This window comes from Cherax quadricarinatus, unplaced genomic scaffold (genome assembly GCF_038502225.1).
Source record: "Cherax quadricarinatus isolate ZL_2023a unplaced genomic scaffold, ASM3850222v1 Contig1096, whole genome shotgun sequence".
NCBI lineage: Eukaryota > Metazoa > Arthropoda > Malacostraca > Decapoda > Parastacidae > Cherax > Cherax quadricarinatus.
The window spans coordinates 29,280-45,489 of record NW_027196122.1 but is presented as its reverse complement, the minus strand read 5'-3'; the positions used below and the strand labels follow the sequence as shown (position 1 = coordinate 45,489).

The window sequence follows — 16,210 nt, the reverse complement described above, 5'->3', positions numbered from 1 at the left end:
TGCCAACGGTTTATAAGCTCCTTCTCCGCACGTATGCCGTATTCTATTCAAGATTGATGGACTGACCACATCGACTCAAGGTTGAGGGACTGATTACCTCATTCTCCTCCTGTTCTTCAAGATTCTCCTTTGTATGGACTGATGAAGCCACTGTGTGGCGAAACGTTTCCTCAATAAAGATACCCAAGAGTTGCACATGTCTAATTTATCAACGTGTCGGTTCTGTGAACCATTCATCTACTTATTACAGTAGAATGGTACAGTAGAATGGTGGATGTGCGATCCACCTGCTTGTGATAGATGCGGTTTAATCTACACTCAAATGGTGCTGAATGTAGGTTAAACCACATCACAAAAGTCAGTTACATGTGCCCCGGGTTTATGTTACGATGAATGTACCTCCGTGAATAATGCAGTTCTAGATTACGAAGCCTATGTTAAAACAAGGATTTTCTTAGGCTTAAAGATTTAACTGCCTACTCCACAAACAGCTGCGATATTTAACTATTTTGGAAAAGTAATAGAAAAGCAAGGACATTGCTTACGCTTTTTAAAACTCGTGTTTGCCCCCTTCCCCTAGTTGAATAATTGCTCTAGGCCTTTCGTATTGAAGTCAATTTATCAGGTGCTTGCAATGTTGCAGAAATGAGTAGGAGCACATGTGTAGTGACCATGAAAGGCCTAGAGCTATTATTCAACTCCCCCTGTGGTTACATCGCATCTTGAATAGTTCGTTTGCAATTACACACCCCTTGAGCTCTTCATTTGGGACATTTTAAAGCCTTCTGAGCCCTTGGTAAAATTTAACCCATTATTTTGAGACGCTTTTATACCTTTCCAGGGTTGAACCCCATACTCCCACCCCCAGTTCGTACCCTGACCCCCCCCCCTTTGACACGTGTTGAACCTCCCCACAGTTCGTAGCCTGAGCCCTTAATTGACATGTTGAACCCCCCCCCCCCTACCTCCCACATTTCTTACCCTGAACCCTTCCTTGAGACGTTAAACCCCCACAGTTCGTACACTGAACCCTTCTTGGAGCACACGAGACAAAGGCAGGATAACTAGGAGGAACTGGGGAGCAAGGCAAATACCTCGCTTTTCCATTAGCCTTGTGGGATTACTGTCTGGTGGTGTATGTTGTGTGTTTTGGGGAGGGTGTTGGGATGGAATTGTGGAATGTAGTATGTGGGGGTGGGAGATGTGTGTGTGTGTGTGTGTGTGTGTGTGTGTGTGTGTGTGTGTGTGTGTGTATGTGTGTATGTGTGTGTGTGTAGCATGTGGAGGTTATTATTATTATTATTATAATCAAAAAGAAGCGCTAAGCCACAAGGGATATACAGCAGCATGTGGAGGTGTGGGAGGAAGTGTGGGGGGGATGGCATGTGAAGGTGCCAGTAATGTCATCGTGGTAAGTGATCGCTGGGGTTGCCAAGGTGTGCACCACTTAGTGATTAATTTTAAAGTAAAGTATTTTGCCAGAACCTCTTCAAATTTATGAGTGCTGGTGCTTGTACCCCAGGTGATGGGTGTGAGGGCAGGTGTACCTCAGCCTTGTGGATGTTAAAGAGAACATTAAGCAGGTGTCGCTTTGGTAGTAGTAGTACTGGTTGTGGTATTTACACAGCAGCTTGACCATGCAAATCCCTCACCGATTTTGGCAGTAAAATATATGCATGTGCACGAGAGGAACACAAAGCTACAAACATGAAAAAAATGTCCAACAAAGATAAATGCTATCATACCGTTTTGGGTTGGCAGGTAGCGGGTTTGTAAGCCTCCTTCCTCGTTCAGAACGTTTGAAGATACTGGTCGGTTTCTGAAGACGTTTCGGTAAGCGGGTTGTCTGCAGAGATGGAGACGTAGGTGCGTCATTAAGGAGATCCATCATCATTATGGTGTTCCTGTCCTCCTCAGAGATGACTACACCAGCTCTTTCTCAGTGTTGCTCATCCTAATGTGATCATCTGCTAACAACTGCTTTAGAGCTGAGGGTTCCACGCGGAGTGCTGGAAAGGAAAGATTTCTTCACTAGTTATGTTACAACGGTTGAAGGTAGTCAGTAACACTGAGCAATTTTAATTATTCGCCCCCATTGTTAAATTGTTTACTGTTGGAACGTTGTATTACCACGATTTGTCCAGGGAATCACTAAGGAAAGTATCTTAGACACACATACATACACACATACATACATACACACATACATACATACACACATACATACATACATACACACATACATACATATATACATACATACATACATACATATACATACATATACATACATACATCTATCTATCCATCTTACGGTTTAATCCTCCTGGTGTCGCTACCAGACTGGAGAAGGCGTTACTACTACTATTGTTATGACCCACTCCTGGTGAAAGTCTTATCCCTACTGCTGGTGCTGTGAGACTGGGCGGGGTATTACTGCTACTAATTTTACTTCCCGCCTCCACTTGTTAACCCCAGACTTAACTACTGACAAGCAGTTAGCTGTCATGATAACTTCGCTTCGCATTACTTTATACCTTTTTTTTAATTATTGATTTACAATATATATATATATATATATATATATATATATATATATATATATATATATATATATATTTATATTTATATTTATATTTATATTTAAGGGGATGGTCAACACACCGTCACGTCATGTTTACCTTCCCACCTCCAGCCTCGGTCTTCATTGTTTTATTTATCCTACAATTATTATTAAAAGAACAACCATATTAGTTCTTGACTTAAGGACAGACTGAGGCCCTGAATCTGCACTCTCTCGAAAGGCGTAGAATTAGGGGGGATATGGTCGAGGTGTATAAATGGAAAACAGGAATAAATAAAGGGGATGTAAATAGCGTGCTGAAAATTTCCTGCCAAGACAGGACTCGCAGCAATGGTTTCAAGTTGGAAAAATTCAGATTCAGGAAAGATATAGGAAAGCACTGGTTTGGTAATAGAGTTGTGGATGAGTGGAACAAACTCCCGAGTACAGTTATTCAGGCTAAAACGTTGTGTAGTTTTAAAAATAGGTTAGATAAATGCATGAGTGGGTGAGAGTTGGACCTGACTAGCTTGTGCTACTAGGTCTGATGCCGTACTCCTTCCTTAAGGGAAAGTGACCTGACTAGGTGGGTCATTGGGCTAATCCGGGGGGAGGGGACATAGACATGCTTCGCATGGGTCAGTAGGCCTGCTGCACTGTTCCTTCTTTCTTGTGTTTTCTTATTTATACACGCCACATACAAATGTATACAATTGCTATACATTACGTACGAGTGGATATTGTTTGTATACTCTACATACGAGTATATAATGTTTATATACACCACAAACACATATATAGCGATTAAAATTAATTTATTTTTAAGAATAAAGCCTTTCTTGGTCGTGTTTATGTACTAATTTATTGTATGTTTTATTGCATACTTTTGTTTTATTTTGTACCTATTTTTTATTTTATTACATAATTATGTTTTACTCGTTTCAAAACAGCAAGGTTTATATGCTGCTCTCACATCTTGGACACTGTATATGTATACCTGGGTGGGACACTGTGTATATAAGGCTAGGACACATGGTATTCACAAACAATGGCGGACACTGTGTTTACGTACAAGGCGGTGCAAATATGTGTGTGTGTGTGTGGTTCCCCTCGGTGCCTTGTCTTCCCTCATCATCATCCCTTGTATTCACATACAGTGTTAGTTCTATCTCCCCTCCATCTCTCGCTTCCCCTCATATTTACGCTCTTTCCTCCCCTAACCCCTCACACCTCTCATTTCTCCCTACACTCATACCCTTCCTCACGTCACAACCCTCCCTCCCGTCACACATAACCCTCCCTCCCATTACATATAAACCTCCCGTCACACATAGCCCTCCCGTCACACATAACTCTCCCTCCCTCCCATTACACATAACCCTCCCGTCACACAAAACCCTCCCATCACACATAACCCTCCCGTCACACATAACCCTCCCTCCCGTCACACATAACCCTCCCTCCCGTCACACATAACCCTCCCTCCCATTACACATAGCCCTCCCGTCACACATAGCCCTCCCGTCACACATAACCCTCCCGTCACACATAACCCTCCCATCACACATAACCCTCCCGTCACACATAACCCTCCCTCCCGTCACACATAACCCTCCCTCCCGTCACACATAGCCCTCCCGTCACACATACCCCTCCCATCACACACAACCCTCCCATCACACATAACCCTCCCATTACACACAACCCTCCCATCACACATAACCCTCCCGTCACACATAACCCTCCCATCACACACAACCCTCCCATCACACATAACCCTCCCATTACACACAACCCTCCCATCACACATAACCCTCCCGTCACACATAGCCCTCCCATCACACATAACCCTCCCGCCACACATAGCCCTCCCGTCACACATAACCCTCCCGTCACACATAACCCTCCCATCACACACAACCCTCCCATCACACATAACCCTCCCATCACACATAACCCTCCCATCACACATAACCCTCCCATCACACACAACCCTCCCATCACACACAACCCTCCCATCACACATAACCCTCCCATCACACATAACCCTCCCATCACACATAACCCTCCCATCACACACAACCCTCCCATCACACACAACCCTCCCATCACACATAACCCTCCCATCACTCATAACCCTCCCATCACACAACCCTCCCATCACACATAACCCTCCCATCACACATAACCCTCCCATCACACACAACCCTCCCATCACACATAACCCTCCCATCACACATAACCCTCCCATCACTCATAACCCTCCCATCACACAACCCTCCCATCACACATAACCCTCCCATCACACACAACCCTCCCATCACTCATAACCCTCCCATCACACAACCCTCCCATCACACATAACCCTCCCATTACACATAACCCTCCCGTCACACGCATAACACAGCCACCCCTCACTCTTCTCTCATCCCCTCATTCCATCTTCCTCTCCCTTCATTGTTGTACCTCATACAAATGTTGTCAAAAATGTACCTTCTTCAGTTCAGTACTATAAATGCAAAATCATGGAAAGACCGGATGTGGAATACGGCCTGGAAGCAGAGGTGCTGCACACATAAGGCAAGGCAAAAGATGTGGGATTAAGCACTTCTCCAAGCATATCACCAAGACAATATATAAATCGTACATTAACGCGACATATGCAAAAATTAGTTAACCTGAGAAATGCTTTCAGGCCTCTGGAATTTTTTTTAAGCTTATATTGTGGAGCTAAATTCAGACACTGTTATGAACAAAGACACATTTGTAAAGTTCGGGAACGTTTCGCCATGAGTGGTTTCTTCAGTTCTAATTAGGACTCAAGAAGCCACTCGGGGTGAAACGTTTCCTATAATAAGTGTCCTGGACTACACATAAGTGTCTTATTCCACAGCTTGTCGGTATCAACATAGCAGGTTGTACAGTAAGGTCAAGCGAACGTTTAAACACAAGACTTCTGTACACCAACAACTGCTGCTATCTGATTCTGCTCCGCAAAAGACGTCTTCTAGTACCAGTGAAGAGCTCTTGATCCAAGAAATTGGACCTGCCCTCCCCTCCCCTAGGATCGAACCTGAGTGCCTCCTAATTCCCCCAGGCGCTATATAACCCCAATGGGTTTAGCGTTTCCCCATGAATGTAATAATAATAGTGTTTGGTTTTGTGTCCAGGCCTCGTAATGGCTGACATCATCCTTCGTGAACATCCTTGTTATTACGCCTACAAAATTAAAACCTTGAAAAACCCAAGATTAAAACCTTGAAAAACCTAAGATTAAAACCTTGAAAAACCTAAGATTAATACCTTGAAAACCTAAGATTAATACCTTGAAAACCTAAGATTAAAACCTTGAAAAGCTAAGATTAAAACCTTGAAAACCTAAGATTAAATCCTTGAAACTAAGATTAAAACTGTAAAAAATCTAAGATTAATACCTTGAAAATCTAAGATTAAAACCTTGAAAACCTAAGATTAAATCCTTGAAACTAAGATTAAAACTGTAAAAAATCTAAGATTAATACCTTGAAAATCTAAGATTAAAACCTTGAAACTAAGATTAAAACTTTAAAAACATAAGATTAATGCCTTGAAGAGGTTTCAACCTTCTATGTTGAAGAAGAGAAGAATAACACACTTGCCTTTTTTTTTCGAGGTGTCTGAATATGTAAAACAAATAAATTACTGAAATTTAAGAGGCGCGTGAGTTTCCATGTCTCCTAATATCGTGTTTATTTTTCCTCTATAATCTGCCTTGTCCATAATTACTATCGCATTTGCTTTGTCTGGTTTCGTATGGTGAAGTCTAGGATCTTTACTTAATTCATGGTATAACTTAACAAATCTGAGCTTTCCTCAGACCTCTGCAACACAATTGTCCTCAAAGATTTGTTAAGTTATACAATGAATTAAGGAAAGATCCTGGACTTCACCTTACGAAAGCAGACAAAGCAAATGCGATAGTCATTATGGACAAGGTAGATTGTAGGGGAAAAATAACGTATTATTAGAAGACATGGGAACTGACGTGCCCCTTAAGTCTTACTGTAAGGCCAGTAATGACCTTGTACATTTCTCTCATTACTACAGGAAGACAAAACGAGAGGAATGGCATATTTTTTCAGAGCTTATTGACTTTGCAACACCGAATTTTTAGACGATGAAAGTAAGGCATTAGCAGCAGCAGCAGCAGCAGCAGCAGCAGCAGCAGCAGCAGCAGCAGCAGCAGAAGCTTTTCTGATTTAGAAAGACACGTGAACAAACACTAGGACATATTAGAAAATGTTTTGGTTGTGGGACCTTGATCACTTCTAACACAGAGTCTAGAAAGACAGTATATATAGGCAGAGAGTGAGGTGCGAGTGACACATGGCGTCACTCACACCTCACTCTCCACCTGTATATAATGTATTTTTAACCTCTGTATGTTAGATGTGATCAAGGTCCCAGGACCGAAACATTTTCTAATAGAGTGCAGATTCAAGGCTCTTCATATTTGAGATTCCTTATACAGTGAATCATCTCGCGTGTCTTTCTAAACCATTTTCTCGGTATCTATTACCAAGGTTTACAGCAGCTTTTCTACACTACAATTTGAGACAGTTCATCGCGAGACTACAAGGGCCCAGAAAATCATATTCCCTCTCAAAGAATGCATTCGCCTGATTTTAGCAACTGGTAAGACTGCAGGTCTACTCACCAAGGTGCTGTGGGTGGTATTAAAATCACAGTGTCTCAAGAATCATTCATAACATTACCAGACCTTGAACGCACAACCCTGTAAGGAAATTTTCACTTTTAAGATTTTGCTGTGACTTATTCCCACTGAAGACTTGGAATTTTTTATTAATATGATTTGTACTAGAGTTACTGACCTGATACCGGCACTGCTGATGCTGTCACACATGGCCTGATGCCACTGCTGACGCCTACATAAGTGTGGCACATGCCCTGACGCTCCTGCTGACGCCTACATAGGTGTGACACATGGCCTTTGATTTGGGACGTCTTTTAGATATGGCCTTAATTGCAACAATTCTTGTCCTTCTAATACTGTGGTTTTCTTTATAATGCATCGGCAGCTCAGTTCTCCTCACTGCGCTTACCTTCTTCCAGCTATTTTTTTTCAGGGTTGTAAAGGGAGGAGGAGGAGGAGGTGGTTATATTTCTATGTAGGTCGAGCCTGGCCCATGGCCGGGCTGAGAGAGTAGTAAGACTCTCGATACTTATCAAGGTATATCAAAGATGTATTTACTTTGTATTGTCACCACCAATGAATTATCTGATAGGTGATATCTCACTATTTTCTCTTTCCTCCTCCTCCTCTCTCTCTCTCTCACACACACATTCATTCCATCTCCACCATCCTGTTCTCATCTCCATCAGCCTCACTCCCTACATCAAACATCTCCAGCCACCAGCCTTCCCTCACCATAACCACCACTCACACCATCACCCTTACTGTCACCACCAGCCACCATCAACAGCCACTCCCACTATCATCCTCACCATCACTACCATCACCAGGTCCCCCTCACCATCTTCTCCAGTCACCATCACCATCACCACCAATCTACCTTCACCAATATCACCACCAGTCTACCTTCAACATTATCACCACCACAACCAGCTACCCCTCACCCCCACCATCAGCACCAGGTACTCTGGGCAATATTCAGCCTGGTGCACACCTCCTGCCTGCTGGCTGGAAACTCTTCATATGTATTTCATTCATCACTTGTCTCTTCTCTTGCGTATTGCACTCAAAGATTCCATCGCTCCCGTCAGTCTAATGTTAGCCTGTAGTCACCTCTGCTTAAATTGCTCTCAGTGTTTCTATCTGGGTTTGTAGACATCATGTGTTTAAGTGGAAGATTCTTAGCTCCTGGTTTCGTCTGTCAGCACCTAGTGACCAGTTAGACGCATGTTCAACACTTGGGTATCTTTGAACATTAAAATGGTATAAAATACCGACAGATTGTTAGGTAAGACACAAATGCAACAGTTAGGTATCTTTATTTCGAAACGTTTCGCCTACACAATAGGCTTCTTCAGTCGAGTACAGAAAAGTTGATAGAAGCAGAAGATACTTGAAGACGATGTAATCAGTCCATCACCCTTAAAGTTTAGAGGTGGTCAGTCCCTCAGTCTGGAGAAGAGCATTGTTCCATTGTCTGAAACAATATTGAGGAAACGTTTCGCCATACAGTGGCTTCATCAGTCCAGTTACTATTAAGAATCTTAATAGTAACTATTAAGAATCTTAATAGTAACTGTCATGGAGTAACTCTGGGTAATGATAATTTCAGAAATTGTGTAAAAACAAAGATCAATAGGAAGAATGTGCAGAAGAAAAAACATATGATGGTATTTTATGCTAACAGTCGAAGTGCAAGAAATAAAATTAATGAACTACGTTTGGTAGCATGTGCTGGGAACTTTGATATCATTGCATTAACTGAAACGTGGTATGATTTAAAGAGTCGGGATATGACTGCTGAGTGTAATATTCAGGGATTTAAGTTGTTCAATGTGGATAGATGTAATGGGAAGGGGGGAGGAGTTGCATTATATGGTCGAGAAAATATTAATTGTTGCATAAAAACAGGTATAAAGATAGATGGAGCAGTAACAGAGTCTGTTTGGGTAGAGTTTGTAGAGGGTCAAGAAAAACTAATTCTAGGTGTAATATACCGACCTCCAGGCTTGGATCACGATAGAGGGAGACTTCTTTGGGACGAAATTGTTAGGGCTTCTAAACACAATAACATAGTCATAGTATGGGACTTTAACTTTAGTCAAATTGACTGGAATTCTTTGACAGGTAATCTAGAGTCCAGTGACTTTATGGAAACAGTTCAGGACTGTTTTCTGAAGCAGAGCATAACAGAGCCTACCAGTGGTAATTTGCTAGACCTAGTCTTATCAAATAAGGAAACACTCGTGAATAATCTGGAGATTACTGAAGAGCTTAGCGCAAGTGATCACAAGTCCATCACTTTTAGCATTAACTGGGAATGCAAGAATAATGATAATACAGTAAAAATCCCTGATTTCCGTTCTGCCGACTATAATGGACTTAGGGAACATCTGTCTAATCTTGATTGGGGTTATCTAGATAATGATTTTATTGGCGATGATCATACTTTTGATTATGAAGGGATCTGCTTTTATAATTTTTTTCTTAATAATGTACACCGTGCCCACAGTATATACATTCCCCAGAGAGATATTAGGTCTAATAATGACGATCCCAAATGGGTTAACAGTAGGTTAAAGCATCTATTAGGGGAGAAAAGGGGAATTTATAAGCGCATCAGAATAGGAGAGGTTAACCTTACGGACCAATATGTTCAGCTTAAAAGGGAAGTAAAAAAGGGGATTAGAAAGGCTAAACGTGACTATGAAATTAGAGTTGCTAGCGAATCAAAGACTAATCCAAAGGGGTTCTTTCAAGTGTATAGGACGAAGGTGAAGGAAAAAGTAGGACCTCTGAAAATTGGGAATGGACAGCTGACGGATAACGAACTGGAAATGTGTTCCTTATTTAATGACTATTTTTTGTCAGTTTTTACACAGGAAGATGTAAATGAGATTCCATTAATTAACAATTATTTAGTTCCTAATGAATTTAAATTAACTAATATTACTGTCACGAGGGACATGGTTATTAAACAGATAGACAAACTGAAGCAAAATAAGTCCCCGGGACCCGATGAGTTTTCCAGGGTACTTAAGGAATGCAAGATGGAGCTTAGTCAGCCATTAACGAGTGTGTTTAATGCGTCCATCCTTACCGGTGTTGTGCCAGAGTTGTGGAAGATGGCTAATGTGGTTCCTATATTCAAATCAAGGGATAAGTCCGTTCCTTCAAATTACCGCCCAATAAGCCTGACATCTATAGTGGGCAAGTTATTAGAATCAATTATAGCTGACATTATTAGAAGTCACCTTGAAGAGCATAACTTGATAAATGAATCTCAGCATGGATTCACGAGAATATGATATTGTTTATTTGGATTTTAGTCAAGCCTTCGATAGAGTACCTCACAGGAGACTCTTGAAAAAAGTGGCAGCTCATGGTATAGGAGGTAAAGTTCTAGCATGGATAGAGGCATGGCTTACCAATAGAAAGCAGAGAGTTTCCATTAATGGAGTGAAATCTGAGTGGGGATTAGTCACTAGTAGGGTTCCACAAGGATCAGTTTTAGGCCCTCTCTTGTTCATAATTTACATTAATGACCTTGATGAGGGGATTACGAGTGACATGAGTAAGTTTGCTGATGATACGAAGATAGGCCGCATAATTCACTCTGAGGAGGATAGCAATGAACTCCAGGACGATTTGGACAAATTAATGTCCTGGTCTGAAAAATGGCAGATGAAGTTCAATGTCGATAAGTGTAAGGTACTAGCCCTTGGTAATGAAAATAACCCTCGAAGCTATAATCTAGGTGAAGTAGAGCTTGATCATACAGAATGTGAAAAGGACTTGGGAGTCATGGTATCTTGGTACAGACCTGCAATCAACTTCGACAACCTCTACTAGTGAGAACGGCTGGATTTGAGAGGGACCTGACCTCCCAACATCTGAGTTCTTACCCCTTCTAGTGACCTACGTCTCACCTCTTGGCGCTATATAAGGTTCTATCCTGTCACTTCATCTCCATATTGTTTCATACTATGGAACAATGCTCTTCTTCAGACTGAGGGACTGACCACCTCAAAACTTTAAGGGTGATGGACTGATTACATCGTCTTCAAGTATCTTCTACTTCTATCAACTTTTCTATACTCGACTGAAAAAACCTACTGGGTAGGCGAAACGTTTCGAAATAAAGATACCTAACTGTTACATATGTGTCTTACCAAACAACCTGTCGGTATTTTATACCATTTTAATGTTCAATGTGTCAGACACTGCAACACAAGGGTATCTTGGTACAGACCTACAATCAACTTCGACAACCTCTACTAGTGAGAACGGCTGGATTTGAGAGGGACCTGACCTCCCAACATCTGAGTTCTTACCCCTTCTAGTGACCTACGTCTCACCTCTTGGCGCTATATAAGGCTCCATCCTGTCACTTCATCTCCATATTGTTTCATACTATGGAACAACGCTCTTCTCCAGACTGAGGGACTGACCACCTCAAAACTTTAAGGGTGATGGACTGATTACATCGTCTTCAAGTATCTTCTGCTTCTATCAACTTTTCTGTACTCGACTGAAGAAGCCTACTGTGTAGGCGAAACGTTTCGAAATAAAGATACCTAACTGTTGCATATGTGTCTTACCTAACAAGTTGAAGATTGAGACACTTATGCAGCATATGGGAATCTTTATTCAGAAAACTTTTCGCCACACAGTGGCTTCATCAGTCCAATACAAAGAGGAAGATTGAACATTAAAATGGTATAAAATACCGACAGGTTGTTAGGAAGGCGTAAGGAGAGGAGGAGTATGAGGTAATCAGTCCCTCAGCCTGGAGTCGATGTGTTCAGTCCATCAATCTTGTAGAATGTACAGCATAGGGCCGTAGACGTGGCTTATACACTGTAGTGAGGTGAGCTGAAGCAGGCGGAGGCGGGGTCATAGTGGTACCATCCACTAGTCGAAGTAGGTCTTCGTCCAAAGGTTGAACAAGTGTTGAAGAATTCTTTGTATCAAGATCCCATGATGCATAAGTGTCTCAATCTTCAACTTGTCGGCTTTTCAAACCATTCATCACATCAGGGGATAAGTCCACTCCTTCAAATTACCGTCCAATAAGCCTGACATCTATAGTGGGCAAGTTATTAGAATCAATTATAGCTGACATTATCAGAAGTCACCTTGAAGAGCATAACTTGATAAATGAATCTCAGCATGGATTCACGAGAGGTCGTTCCTGCCTGACAAACTTACTGACATTCTTCAATAGAACATTTGAGGCAGTTGACAGTGATAAGGAATATGATATTGTTTATTTGGATTTTAGTAAAGCCTTCGACAGAGTACCTCACAAGAGACTCTTAAGAAAAGTGGCAGCTCATGGTAAAGGAGGTAAAGTTCTAGCATGGATTGAGGCATGGCTTACCAATAGAAAGCAGAGCTACCATTAATGGAGTGAAATCTGAATGGGGATTAGTCACTAGTGGCGTTCCACAAGGATCAGTTTTAGGCCCTCTCCTGTTCATAATTTACATTAATGACCTTGATGAAGGGATTACTAGTGACATGAGTAAGTTTGCTGATGATACAAAGATAGGCCGTATAATTCACTCTGAGGAGGATATCAATGAACTCCAGGACGATTTGAACAAATTAATGTCTTGGTCTGAAAAATGGCAGATGAAGTTTAATGTGGATAAGTGTAAGGTACTTGCCCTTGGTTATGAAAATAACCCTCGAAGCTATAATCTAGGTGAAGTAGAGCTTGGTCATACAGAATGTGAAAAAGACTTGGGAGTCATGGTAAGCAGAAATCTAAAGCCAAGACAGCAGTGCCTTAGTGTGCGCAACAAGGCCAACAGATTACTTGGATTTATCTCAAGAAGTATAAGTAACAGAAGTCCAGAAGTTATTTTGCAGCTCTATACATCACTAGTGAGGCCTCATATAGATTATGCTGCTCAGTTTTGGTCCCCTTCCTACAGGATGGACATAGACTCATTAGAGAACATACAGAGAAGAATGACTAAAATGATTTACTGTGTAAGGAACCTCCCGTATGAAGATAGACTTAAAGCCTTAAATCTCCACTCTCTGGAGAGGCGTAGAATGAGGGGAGATATCATTGAAGTGTATAAGTGGATGACGGGCATAAACAAGGGAGACATTAATAAAGTACTGAGGGTGTCGAACCAGGTAAGAACCAGGAATAATGGATTTAAGTTGGATAAATTTAGATTTAGAAAGGACATAAGTACTGGTTTTCTAACAGAGTTGTAGATGCGTGGAACAGTCTTCCCAGTGGGGTGATAGAGGCTAGGACCTTGGGTAGCTTTAAGAAGAGACTGGACAAATATACGAGTGGGAGGGGCTGGGTTTGATTGGTGTCAAGGGGTACGGGAGTTATTTCTTGAGTAGCTTTAGGTAGATGTCGTTTTGATAAGGACCTGCCTCGTATGGGCCAGTAGGCCTTTTGCAGTGTTCCTACATTCTTATGTTCTTATGTTAACTGTCAGACACTTATGCATCATGGGATCTTTTTATTTTATTTTTTTTTATTATCACACTGGCCGATTCCCACCAAGGCAGGGTGGCCCGAAAAAGAAAAACTTTCACCATCATTCACTCCATCACTGTCTTGCCAGAAGGGTGCTTTACTCTACAGTTTTTAAACTGCAACATTAACACCCCTCCTTCAGAGTGCAGGCAATGTACTTCCCATCTCCAAGACTCAAGTCCGGCCTGCCGGTTTCCCTGAACCCCTTCATAAATGTTACTTTGCTCACACTCCAACAGCACGTCAAGTATTAAAAACCATTCGTCTCCATTCACTCCTATCAAACACGCTCACGCACGCCTGCTGGAAGTCCAAGCCCCTCGCACACAAAACCTCCTTTAACCCCTCCCTCCAACCTTTCCTAGGCCGACCCCTACCCCGCCTTCCTTCCACTACAGACTGATACACTCTTGAAGTCATTCTGTTTCGCTCCATTCTCTCTACATGTCCGAACCACCTCAACAACCCTTCCTCAGCCCTCTGGACAACAGTTTTGGTAATCCCGCACCTCCTCCTAACTTCCAAACTACGAATTCTCTGCATTATATTCACACCACACATTGCCCTCAGACATGACATCTCCACTGCCTCCAGCCTTCTCCTCGCTGCAACATTCATCACCCATGCTTCACACCCATATAAGAGCGTTGGTAAAACTATACTCTCATACATTCCCCTCTTTGCCTCCAAGGACAAAGTTCTTTGTCTCCACAGACTCCTAAGTGCACCACTCACTCTTTTTCCCTCATCAATTCTATGATTCACCTCATCTTTCATAGACCCATCTGCTGACACGTCCACTCCCAAATATCTGAATACGTTCACCTCCTCCATACTCTCTCCCTCCAATCTGATATTCAATCTTTCATCACCTAATCTTTTTGTTATCCTCATAACCTTACTCTTTCCTGTATTCACCTTTAATTTTCTTCTTTTGCACACCCTACCAAATTCATCCACCAATCTCTGCAACTTCTCTTCAGAATCTCCCAAGAGCACAGTGTCATCAGCAAAGAGCAACTGTGACAACTCCCACTTTGTGTGTGATTCTTTATCTTTTAACTCCACGCCTCTTGCCAAGACCCTCGCATTTACTTCTCTTACAACCCCATCTATAAATATATTAAACAACCACGGTGACATCACACATCCTTGTCTAAGGCCTACTTTTACTGGGAAAAAATTTCCCTCTTTCCTACATACTCTAACTTGAGCCTCACTATCCTCGTAAAAATTCTTCACTGCTTTCAGTAACCTACCTCCTACACCATACACTTGCAACATCTGCCACATTGCCCCCCTATCCACCCTGTCATACGCCTTTTCCAAATCCATAAATGCCACAAAGACCTCTTTAGCCTTATCTAAATACTGTTCACTTATATGTTTCACTGTAAACACCTGGTCCACACACCCCCTACCTTTCCTAAAGCCTCCTTGTTCATCTGCTATCCTATTTTCCGTCTTACTCTTAATTCTTTCAATTATAACTCTACCATACACTTTACCAGGTATACTCAACAGACTTATCCCCCTATAATTTTTGCACTCTCTTTTATCCCCTTTGCCTTTATACAAAGGAACTATGCATGCTCTCTGCCAATCCCTAGGTACCTTACCCTCTTCCATACATTTATTAAATAATTGCACCAACCACTCCAAAACTATATCCCCACCTGCTTTTATCATTTCTATCTTTATCCCATCAATCCCAGCTGCCTTACCCCCTTTCATTTTACCTACTGCCTCACGAACTTCCCCCACACTCACAACTGGCTCTTCCTCACTCCTACAAGATGTTATTCCTCCTTGCCCTATACACGAAATCACAGCTTCCCTATCTTCATCAACATTTAACAATTCCTCAAAATATTCCCTCCATCTTCCCAATACCTCTAACTCTCCATTTAATAACTCTCCTCTCCTATTTTTAACTGACAAATCCATTTGTTCTCTAGGCTTTCTTAACTTGTTAATCTCACTCCAAAACTTTTTTTCTTATTTTCAACAAAATTTGTTGATAACATCTCACCCACTCTCTCATTTGCTCTCTTTTTACATTGCTTCACCACTCTCTTAACCTCTCTCTTTTTCTCCATATACTCTTCCCTCCTTGCATCACTTCTACTTTGTAAAAACTTCTCATATGCTAACTTTTTCTCCCTTACTACTCTCTTTACATCATCATTCCACCAATCGCTCTTCCCTCCTGCACCCACTTTCCTGTAACCACAAACTTCTGCTGAACACTCTAACACTACATTGTTAAACCTACCCCATACCTCTTCGACCCCATTGCCTATGCTCTCTTTAGCCCATCTATCCTCCAATAGCTGTTTATATCTTACCCTAACTGCCTCCTCTTTTAGTTTATAAACCTTCACCTCTCTCTTCCCTGATGCTTCTATTCTCCTTGTATCCCATCTACCTTTTACTCTCA

General features: G+C 41.8%; 1 long non-coding RNA gene across 2 annotated transcripts in view; it reads right to left on the bottom strand.

Annotated features, from left to right (window-relative positions):
• The window catches only part of LOC138851586 (uncharacterized), a 37,923-nt gene extending 35,463 nt beyond the window's left edge, over window positions 1-2,460 (bottom strand). For both annotated transcript variants that reach the window (XR_011391289.1, XR_011391290.1), the window contains exons 1-2: window positions 2,315-2,460; window positions 1,746-2,009 (exon numbers count right to left, since the gene is read on the bottom strand). This is a non-coding gene — a long non-coding RNA (uncharacterized lncRNA). The remainder of the gene's footprint in view (window positions 1-1,745; window positions 2,010-2,314) is intronic.
• Window positions 2,461-16,210: the final 13,750 nt, after the last annotated feature.